Source organism: Pinus tabuliformis, chromosome 3_1 (assembly GCF_031772625.1).
Source record: "Pinus tabuliformis cultivar Carrire ecotype Pingquan chromosome 3_1, CPIR1, whole genome shotgun sequence".
Taxonomy (NCBI): Eukaryota; Viridiplantae; Streptophyta; class Pinopsida; order Pinales; family Pinaceae; genus Pinus; species Pinus tabuliformis.
Window position 1 is genome coordinate 304,769,521 of NC_142301.1, and position 12,236 is coordinate 304,781,756.

Sequence of the window (12,236 nt, forward strand, 5' to 3'; positions counted from 1 at the left end):
GTAGTATTCCATGAGTATGTTAATGATGGAAACCATGAGAGTGCTAATGAAGAGTGGCACATGCCTTTGCTGATGGAAGAAGAGAGTGATGAAACAGGAGACAGCCATGAGCAACATCAGTAGCAGCAGAAAAAGGAAGTGTATGGTACAGATGAAATTTCCAAGCCAAGCTCACTAAGGGATGATCATAATAGGTTTGAAGCCACTCCACCACTCAAGAGATCAGGTAGGAAAACTTAGTTACCAGCAAGATATAGGGAGAATGCTTTTATAACTAGTATGTTAAATGTTGTTGAACCCTCTAGTTATAAAGAAGCTAGTCAATATAATGATTGGAGGGCAGCCATGGAAGAGGAATATGAATCAATAATTAAAAACAATACTTGGTATTTAGTTGAATTACCTGAAGGAAAACAACCCATAGGTTGTAAATGGTTATACAAGCCTAAATTTAAAGTAGATGGGAGCATAGACAAATATAAAGCTAGGTTGGTTGCAAAGGGGTACTCGTGGAAAGAAGGTATTGACTGTGAGGAAACCTTCACCCCTGTAACTAAATTAAACACAATCAGAATGTTAATTGCCTTAGATACCAAACATCATTGGACAATACACTAGGTAGATGTGAAAGCTACATTTTTAAATGGGGAATTAAAAGAAGTGTATTTAGTGCAACCTGAGGGGTTTATTAAACAAGGGAAAGAACATTTAGTCTGTACATTGAAGAAAACATTGTATGGACTAAAACAGGCACCGAGGTCATGGTATGATAAAATTGATTCATTTTTCCTATAGCATAGTTATAAAAGAAGCAAGAACGACCCTAATCTGTATACCGTGTTTAACAAACAGGGGTGAATTGTTTTGATTTCTTTATATGTAGATGATCTTATCATTATAGGAAATGCAAATGAACTCATTAAAGAAATCAAAGAGCAGATGTCACAGGTTTTTGAGATGAAAGACCTTGGAGAGCTACACTATTATTTGGGTCTGGAAGTCTGGAGGGATTATGGCCAGAATTTTTATCATAGGGTAAGTATGTTAGGAGTTTACTGAAAAAGTTCAAAATGGATCAGTGCAAAGTTGCAGTAGTGCCTTTACAGAAAAATACCAAACTTCAGAATGATGATGGTTCTAAGGAGGCAGATGCAACATTGTATAGACAATTGGTTGGGAGTCTAATCTATTTGACTACAACTAGGTCAGATTTGGCTTATGCAGTCAGTGTATTGAGCCAATTCATGTCAAATCCTCTTGAGAGTCATTAGTTCCTACTTCTTAGGCATTTGTTCTAACTTCCCTACTTGTGTGAAAACTATATATATATATATATATATATATATATTTATTGTAAGGTGAATGGTGTAGAGTGTTCTGCCAGAGGCAGACTCCACGTGGAGCTACTCACCTGTGAGCTACCTAGTTTGATTAATAAAGTTGATTCTTCAATTCTTAACAAATATTAAGGTATTGAGTGTATGTTCTTGATCTTACCCAAGTTTATTAGCCTAAAGCCTATGGGAACCCACTCTTAACTGACCCCCTACCCTAGTCACCTGAATGGCTCCACTTCTAGCTCATTTCTCTCTAGGGTACGTCTATAGATGTTCTACTTGATCCTTCTGCAACGACTAAGGTGTATTTTACAATACTAGAGCTTGACTGCATGCAAGGAAGGAAATTGGCTACAATGCACAAGGATAATATGGATACTGAACAAGGAGGATATGGAGAATATTTTGGATATAATGATAGTAATAATGACCTTGTAATAATATTGCGAATATTTATTATTTAAATATAAAATGTGACATCTAATCATTCATAAAATCTAATGTTTAATGTAGCCAAGATGTTAAAGGTGATTAAAATTGATACACCCTATATTGATTAATTAAATATATAAGTTTTCATCCAATCATTCATAAAATCTAATGTTTAAGGTAGTCCATATGTTAAAAGTGATTAAAATTGATACATGCAATTTAAACTAGGGTGGTAGAAAATTAGTAATGCAATGGGATCCTATAACAATATATGTATTAATTATTTGAATATAAAATATATGTATTAATTATTTGAATATAAAATATATGTATTAATTATTTAAATATAGAATATGCCTTGTAATAGTACATTGAGTTAAATATGCTCATTAGAAAAAGCACCAAGAGCATCCATTTCCATCTTGTCAACTTGTGTAACATGGTTATGTTTGGTTAAAAAAATATTTTCCTTTCATATCTACAGAAATAGTCAAAGAGGCAAACTCAAATAGTCTTGCTGACAAGAATCACAAAATTTTATTGATAAGCATTGCAGGTGGGATGGGGAAGCCATCAACACTTCCTATTTGTAACAGGTGTATGTAACAGTGCACTGAATTACCTTAAAACAAATAGATGTAAAAAAATAAACTAGTGACAGCAAGAAGAAAGAAAAACATATGCTCTCACTGCTTGGAATTCTATAGCCATTGCTAAAGAACAAGGAGGATGGGGCCTTAAAAATATAATATGGTTAGAAAAAAATTTAGTCACAAATGGAATCTAGAAGCTTTCAGCAAGTGTGAAGCCTGTACTGCTTACTATTGGGATTTTCATTTATTTGATGATGAGAAAATTTGGTATTTGGCTAGGCAGTGACCTTAAAATTAGAGGATTATTATTATTAATTATTTCAAATGAATAGTGTAAATATAGCAACAAAAATTATGAGGGAGAATTTCTTAGGACTGTAGCAATTTATTTTACTTGCACAGTAGAAAACATCCAACAATGTGTTGTAGCTAGGAAAGAATTGCCTTGGAGTTTAGTTCTCTGGAGTTTGAGTTCTCCCAAAAACCTCTAGTTTGCACAGTAAACAATCCAGGAACAATTTTCACACAACTTTTGATAATGACCAAAACTTAGACTCTGCAAACCTAAGTATTGGTGTTATATTTACTATGCTTATGCACAGAATTCGGTGGTCTATAGCAGACCCTTTCATCAATTTGGTTGACTTTTCTCAGCTCTCTGTTGTATGATGTATCTTGTTGGAGGAAGACCTTTTCCACAGTTTGGTTGACATTACTCAATGCTTCTTTGTATCTTGTTGTAGGAAGATATATTTGCACTAAATATCAATTTCACTATGGAAGTAGTTGGAGTGCCACGACTCATAACTTTGTGAGAGAGGATGTGGTGAGGATTCTATGATTGTATTTTGAGCCAGTTCAAACCTCATTCAAATCCATTAACTCAGATGAGCAGATAATTATTGGTATGGTCAAGGATGTTTGAATCAAGTTGGGGGAATGGATCAGAAGGACAAGTCTCGCCATTGTTCTATTGGATGACTATTAGGTGGTGTTTGGACAAGATTTCATGCAAACAAAGAAGGAAGTTCCCATTCTGCACTTAAATAGAATGTGGATGCAAAGTTTAAATCCCAACCATGGCACATGGTAGCCTTATTTCAGATGTGAACACAAAAGATTGTTATGGTTTAAGAAATTTCATGTTCATGGTATACTACGAAGTGTAATAGTTAGGTATATTCTATATTATAAAAATGAAGTGTGATTGTTGTGTTGATGTCTCATTTGTTGTTAATGAGTTAGTAATAGTTTTCCCACATCATCTGCCACGTTTACTTCCCCAAATTGTTGAGTACTCCTAAGCTACTAATGCCAGAAGTGAACACTGAGAGGATGTAATAGGATCTTAATCCATTTATAACAGAGTTCATAAGAATTTTCTTATAGCAACACAATTAGAAGCATACAAGAGCAATTTAGTTTTCAAACAGTTGTCCCAACTCATAATTCTACAAGACAAAAAAACATTGCCACTTATTTCTACTATCAAAATGAAGGAGAATAACTTCACTGACTAGAATTTTAGAGAATGGCATATTAGATTGTATCTCCACTTTTCACAGTTATCCCAACTCATACTTATATAGAACAAAGAAAATTGTCACCTATTTCTAGTATTGAAATGAAGGAGAGTGACTTCAATAACTTGAATTTTAGATAATAGCATATTGGCCTACGTACTTCATAGTCTATAGGTGAGGATGTTGATAAGGAATGTTGGTGGTAGTTCAATATGTCCATGCATCAAGAGTCAAATTTATTAAAAATTAGAATTATTCTAAAAAATCATCTGAATATACCTTACAAATTCAAGTGAAATCCTTTAGTTACAAAGGCAATATGAGCATCCAAAGACAATGAATGACTTACGGGTATCATAGAGCCTTTTTCTCTTTAAACCTTGAAGCTAGACATGGAATATTGTAAGGTACCCACAAGATATCTGAATGTACCCACAGGATTTTGGGTCAACAACCTTCACACAAGGAGTGCCTTAATGAAACACATTGTTGCCAATTTATCTACAACTTATAGTGGTATGGGGGTATGCTATTGTAGTAGAATGACTTCTTATTATTATGGACATTTGATATATAATAACCACAAGCCAAAGAGGGCCCAAAAGGCATGAAACAATATTCACATGTATTTTTTCACCAGAAACAAAAACCATAGGGATGAATATATGAAATGTGCATCTTTTCAGTCACTGTATGGTGGGGATACATTAAGTAAATATCTATTTATGCTTGAGTATGTATAAGTTGGTTTATAAATACATCAGCCTTGAAAACTGTATAGTGGAAAACTATAGGTGCAAGAAACACCTATTCTAATTAATATTTGATCTTGGAGAACATTCTCACCATATATATATATATATATATATATATAGTCTTTGGATGGAGAGGCGTTTTGCAAAGGATGTGTTATCACTCAGGTTGTCCCTTTTGACTCATAAAGGGATACGGCCGAGGTAACCACAAACCAACTTTGGACTGCAGGCCCTAACCTGCCTGCAGTCAGAGAGGGCTCTCTCTTTATGATTTAGCTTTGTTGAAGGGGTGATTTTAGGCTAGTTATGATGCACAGGGGTTTGATTGAGTTTTTGGCGGGAAAACTGACACTTTCAGATAGAGAGGCTGAGTATAGTCTGAATGTTTCAAACCATTGGGCGTGGAGTCGAGGAGGGGAACTGCTGGTGTTTTTCCTTAATAACAGTGAGGGGGAAATGGAGCAAGATAACTGAAGCAGAAGCAACTTTCAGGTTCAAGGGATGGCAAGAATGCTAAAGAAAGAGAGGCAGTTAAGAATCTCTCCAACAGATTAGCAGAGGAAACAACAAGGCGCTACCTAGGAGCAGTTAAGAATCCCTAGATAATTGGTCGGCACAGGTGAACTGGGGTAAACATGAGCCAGAAGGAATTCAATGTTCATAACCAATTCATTTAGAAGAAAACATCAAGAAACAGCAGGAATTGAGCATAGAGAGTAATTAACTAATTCTAGGCTATTCTTTCTTCCTGCTATTTAGATAATGGCAAACACATAAACAGAGATAAGAGGCACTTATTGCTTCAGGCCGCAGCGCAGGAATTCCATCTCCAACTCTTCAACACATTCATCAACAACAGACAGTTCGCTCTCCAAGCTTTAAGCAATCTTTGATTACAGAAAAGTTCAGGTATACACAGCGAGTCTCTAGTGAAAATTATCAATTGACCAACCCTTAAAACTATACAGAGGGTGGTATATATAGAGCAAAACTCTCTGCAGAGTTTCCTTTATTACATCTTGACCTAATTAGGTCATAAAAATGACTACTTGACCTAATCCTATCTAGAAATAAATGCAAAGAATGTCTTGGGCCGTGCTCAGGGCCGATGTGTCAAAACTGAATGAATGGTGCTGTCCTCGGTGGCTTGCTGTAGTGCTTTCTGCAATAAATGGGTATGGGTCTCTGTTTCCTTGCTGTCTTGGTGCCTTAAATGTCTTGACGGTGATTTGAAGGCAAGGATGGGCTGATGCTTATTGATTTGATTTTCTGGGGGCTTCATCAATGTTCAGGTGCCTCGAGCCCCTAAAAAATCATGACTGATTCTTTCTGGCGTCCTTTCTTCCACTGATACTCTCTGACAAAATCTGGGTTGCTGATCTGCTGTGCTGCGTGTCTAATCACCAGTAAATGGACGTTGTTCGGCCTCTGTATCATCTGGAATTGTCTTCTGATCATTTTGGTATGTTCTGTGAAGAAAACGGATCATTTCTGCGCCTTTTCGGGCTTCCTGGGGCTGCATGGAGCGAAGATTCCTTGAAGATTCCCTAAAGATTCTCCATTTTGGCCCAAAAAATCCTGCGATGAGCGATTTGCGCTACGCAAATCGCTCATCAAAAACTACCTCAGAATTCGATTCCGGGGCTCTGAAGTGCGATTTTCGCGCCTCTGCATCCAAAAAGGGCTGATGACGTCAACATGATGTCAGCATTGTACGGCGGGTGACGTCAGCATGATGTCAGCATGGTGATGTGGCGGGATGACGTCAGCATGACGTCATCACGTACGGTCGATGACGTGGCAGGTACGGTGGCGGGACACATGGCAGTGATGTGGCAAGAGGCCACGCAGGCGGGTGACTGTACAGGGGGGTGACGTGGGCTGTTGACTGTGCAGGAGGTGACGTGGGCTGTTGACTATGCAGGGGGTGACGTGGGCTGGTGACGTCACCAGGCGGTAAGCGGTATGTGGCGCACCGCTTATGGAGGATGGTGGTTTCGGGAGGAGGGGCTCCGCCACAGCCCGGCGTCTGATGCGTGGCGGGAGTACGGCGGCAAAACCGCCGAACTCCCGGACGTTAAAGGCCGGGCGCGTCGGAGATAAGGGTGCCCGCCAGCCGTAGATCTGCGGGGCTGTGGATCGGACGGCTGGCGGCGGACGCGACGGGATATGGGGTTAACGGGCGGGAATATTCACAGGAATATTCCGAGTTTAATATGCGCGACGGGTGGGTTAGAACTTAGGGAAACGGGTTTAGGGGGTTTTTACAGCGGTGGGGTGAAATTTTACAAGGGGGAAGGTGAAAATATGGGTTTTTTTGGGGGTCTTCGGGGTTAAGGGAGAGGTTACTAGCTGACCAGATGTCAAACTAGCTCCTTAATGACGCGGATGGGCTAAAAATAGTCCCAGATGGACTGAGATTTCCCGGACTTAGTATAATTATGGCTATATTGCCAGGGAGGGGTATTTACATAGGGGGATTTATATACATGATGTTAATAGGGGAAGGGAAAAACTAATAGGGAGTTATATAATAAGGGTGATGAGAAAAAGAGAGATGTTAGTGAACTCCAGCCTGGGTACCTCCAATTGAAAAAAACTGCCTCAAACCAAAAATGGATTTCTTTATCAAAATTGGAACACAGTAGTGGCCCTTAGACCAGCCTACTCTTATGGATACTCTTTGGCCATCTGTAGCAAATATGGAGCATTGCAGCATGCATAGCACGACATATTTGGCATGTAAAACTGTCGATCATGAAAGATGATTAACCTGCTGCAGCAGGAGGCTAACAGTGGCTCCACTTGGGGATGGCTTTTCCTTGTGAAAAGTCAAGAACAGCAGGTCAGACTTCCTTGTATTCAATTGGTACTGTGTTCTGCAAATTTCTCTTGGCTGGCTGCCTTATTGATCCCACCTACCTACCTACCCTAACCAGCACTCACTTTGCTGTTAGGTAAAATGAAATAACCAATGCAGCCACTTAAGTAATAATAACATGAGTGGGCTTTGCTGCTTCTGCTTGCTAGTGATGCCAACTGAGATTTTACACTTTGTTATGGCTTTGTCAATCTTTGAGAAGATCAGGAAGCTACTGACCTCCTTTGCGGTGTTTAAATACTGTACAAAACTATCCTGCAACATGTATATACAATTTTTTGGTCGAATTAAAGAACTGTACAAAGGTTCAGGAACACTACCATGCCTTGGAGTCGGGAGATCATTGACAACTTGATACTGAGACTTGCAGCCTGTTGATGGCGATGTGCATTGATTTCTTTCATTATTCTGCCTGCCAGCGGATAGGTCATTCAGTACTTGCATAGGTGCTTGTAATTTATTACCATCTGGCTCGAATAGGGCCTGACTGATCTGTGCAGGCTGCAAAACTAGAGGCGATACCTTTGGAACAGTATCTTGATTAACCTCCAAGTGGTCAATAGCAACAGGTGGTGGCACTTGATCATATATAGCATGATAGTTATCCTTGATAAATTTAAAAGATTCAAAACAAAACGGTAAAGTTCCTTCACTGAAATCGGCACACTTTGCGTTTTCCTCCTTTTCTTCATAGCTGAGATAGGTACGCTGATCATTGGGTTCAAGTTGCTGAACCTGAACACTGCTTCCTGCCAAAATAGGATCTGATTCCTCTGCAAGGCTGATTTGGTTGTTAGGCTCATAATCATCATCATACAGATCGTACTTGGGCAGACAGTTGAAAGAAGAGAAGCTATTATATTCACACAGTATATCAGGAGACTGCTCCATCATGTATGGCTGGATGAATATGTCATCTGTTTTGTGGCAGGTTTGTTCATGAATGTCACTACTTTCCTGATGTGAAACAGATCTGTTCTGGTGCTCTGAACTTTCTACTTTCATTGTGATCAGCTACATCATTTCCTCTATCTTTTGTAACACGCTATGAAATCTTTCTTCTTGCTCTGCTTTGCGCTGTTCCTCCCTCCTTTTTAGATTTGCCTCCACGTCCACAGCTATGTCCTGCATCTGTTTCAAAGTGGACGGGCATATTTCTCTTAAACATAATTCCATTTCTGCGTCAAACGCTCTAGGATATTGCAATAGAGCTAAATCAAGGGGAGATCTTATATTTAGAGGCATGGCTTGATAAACTTGATTGAATCTGTCTGAAAACTACTGAACAGATTCATCTGGATGCCTTTCTAAATGATTGTATTCTTCGACGAGCAAGAAGAGATTACCTCTGATCATCCATTTATCAAGGAAAATCTTAGCACACTGCTGAAACTTAGAGATGCTCGCCTCAGGCAACGCTTTAAACCAAGTCCTAGCTTCGCTTTGCAAAGAAAGGGAAAATAGTCTAAGACTGACATCTTCATCTTCCACTTCGAATGTATTAAGATAGTCTTCAAAAGCCTGGATATGTTTCTGGGCAGTAGTGCCATTCTCTCCATCAAATCTAGGGAGATATTCAGGATGATTTGTCGGCAAGGGACCAAGCACAGGAGGCAAAATGAGCGGTTTATATCTTTCAGGAACTTTACGAGGCACAGGAGTATGTACAGGAACTAGAAGACTGGACTCTATTTTTGGTTCTTCCTTGACTGTATGATGCTCTTCAACAACATTTGAAAGCTGCTGCTCTGATGTGCAAGGAGGCTTTTCAACAATATTTTCCAAAGGAAAAACACGAAAATCTGACATAAAATCACTTTTAAAGTACAATATGCACAGCAAAATTTGGTGCAAGAGAAAGAACATGGTCTCTTGGATGATCATCCAAATCAAGAGCCTGATCTGCTTATATAATTCCTTCGGGTTCATTTCTCCAGCGGAGTCTTTATTATGAGGGTGATGTGGAGTCGCCAGGTGGATGATGTAACCTTAAAGTGTCTAATCTCTGTCCACCGTCACAGATCAGAGCTGAACATGAAAAATCCTGAAGAAAAGGAACACTTTCTCCAGAAAACGAGGCGAACTGGTCAAAATTGAGGATTTGCACTAATAAACACATGATTCATCTCCCCAGTGGAGTCGCCATTATGTTATCACTCAGGTTGTCCCTTTTGACTCCTAAAGGGATACGGCCGAGGTAACCACAAACCAACTTTGGACTGCAGGCCCTAGCCTGCTTGCAGTCAGAGAGGGCTCTCTATTTATGATTTAGCTTTGTTGAAGGGGTGATTTTAGGCTAGTTATGATGCACAGGGGTTTGATTGAGTTTTTGGCGGGAAAACTGACACTTTCAGATAGAGAGGCTGAGTATAGTCTGAATGTTTCAAACCATTGGGCGTGGAGTCGAGGAGGGGAATTGATAGTGTTTTTCCTTAATAACAGTGAGGGGGAAATGGAGCAAGATAACTGAAGCAGAAGCAACTTTCAGGTTCAAGGGATGGCAAGAATGCTAAAGAAAGAGAGGCAGTTAAGAATCTCTCCAACAGATTAGCAGAGGAAACAACAAGGCGCTACCTAGGAGCAGTTAAGAATCCCTACATAATTGGTCGGCACAGGTGAACTGGGGTAAACATGAGCCAGAAGGAATTCAATGTTCATAACCAATTCATTTAGAAGAAAACATCAAGAAACAGCAGGAATTGAGCATAGAGAGTAATTAACTAATTCTAGGCTATTCTTTCTTCCTGCTATTTAGATAATGGCAAACACATAAACAGAGATAAGAGGCACTTATTGCTTCAGGCCGCAGCGCAGGAATTCCATCTCCAACTCTTCAACACATTCATCAACAACAGACATTTCTCTCTCCAAGCTTTAAGCAATCTTTGATTACAGAAAAGTTTAGGTATACACAGCGAGTCTCTAGTGAAAATTATCAATTAACCAACCCTTAAAACTATACAGAGGGTGGTATATATAGGGCAAAACTCTCTGCAGAGTTTCCTTTATTACATCTTGACCTAATTAGGTCATAAAAATGACTACTTGACCTAATCCTATCTAGAAATAAATGCAAAGAATGTCTCGGGCCGTGCTCAGGGCCGATGTGTCAAAACTGAATGAATGGTGCTGTCCTCGGTGGCTTGCTGCAGTGCTTTCTGCAATAAATGGGTATGGGTCTCTGTTTCCTTGTTGTCCTGGTGCCTTAAATGTCTTGACGGTGATTTGAAGGCAAGGATGGGCTGATGCTTATTGATTTGATTTTCTGGGGGCTTCATCAATGTTCAGGTGCCTCGAGCCCCTAAAAAATCATGACTGATTCTTTCTGGCGTCCTTTCTTCCACTGATACTCTCTGACAAAATCTGGGCTACTGATCTGCTGTGCTGCGTGTCTAATCACCAGTAAATGGCCGCTGTTCGGCCTCTGTATCATCTGGAATTGTCTTCTGATCATTTTGGTATGTTCTGTGAAGAAAACGGATCATTTCTGCGCCTTTTCGGGCTTCCTGGGGCTGCATGGAGCAAAGATTCCTTGAAGATTCTCCATTTTGGCCCAAAAAAATCAAAAACTGCCTCAGAATTCGATTCCAGGGCTCTGAAGTGCGATTTTCGCGCCTCTGCATCCAAAAAGGGCTGATGACGTCAGCATTGTACGGCTGGTGACGTCAGGATGAAGTCAGCATGGCGACGTGGCAGGATGACGTCATCACGTACGGTCGATGATGTGGCAGGTACGGTGGCGGGACACGTGGCAGTGATGTGGCAGGAGGCCACGCAGGCAGGTGACTGTACAGGGGGGTGACGTGGGCTGTTGACTATGCAGGAGGTGACATGGGCTGTTGACTGTGCAGGGGGTGACGTGGGCTGGTGACGTCATCGGGCGGTAAGCGGTATGTGGCGCACCGCTTATGGAGGAGGGGCTCCGCCACAGCCCGGCGTCTAACGCGTGGCAGGAGTACGGCGGCAAAACCGCCGAACTCCCGGACGTTAAAGGCCGGGCGCGTCGGAGATAAGGGTGCCTGCCAGCCGTAGATCTGCGGGGCTGTGGATCGGACGGCTGGCGTCGGACGCAACGGGATATGGGGTTAACGGGCGGGAATATTCACAGGAATATTCCGAGTTTAATATGCGTGATGGGTGGGTTAGAACTTAGGGAAACGGGTTTAGGGGGTTTTTACAGCGGTGGGGTGAAATTTTACGAGGGGGAAGGTGAAAATATGGGTTTTTTTGGGGGTCTTCGGGGTTAAGGGAGAGGTTACTAGCTGACCAGATGTCAAACTAGCTCCTTAATGACGCGGATGGGCTAAAAACAGTCCCAGATGGACTGAGATTTCCCGGACTTAGTATAATTATGGCTATATTTCCAGGGAGGGGTATTTACATAGGGGGATTTATATACATGATGTTAATAGGGGAAGGGAAAAACTAATAGGGAGTTATATAATAAGGGTGATGAGAAAAAGAGAGATGTTAGTGAACTCCAGCTTGGGTACCTCCAACTGAAAAAAACTGCCTCAAACCAAAAATGGATTGCTTTATCAAAATTGGAACACAGCAGTGGCCCTTAGACCAGCCTACTCTTATGGATACTCTTTGGCCATCTGTAGCAAATATGGAGCATTGCAGCATGCATAGCACGACATATTTGGCATGTAAAACTGTCGATCATGAAAGATGATTAACCTGCTGCAGCAGGAGGCTAACAGGATGCTTAA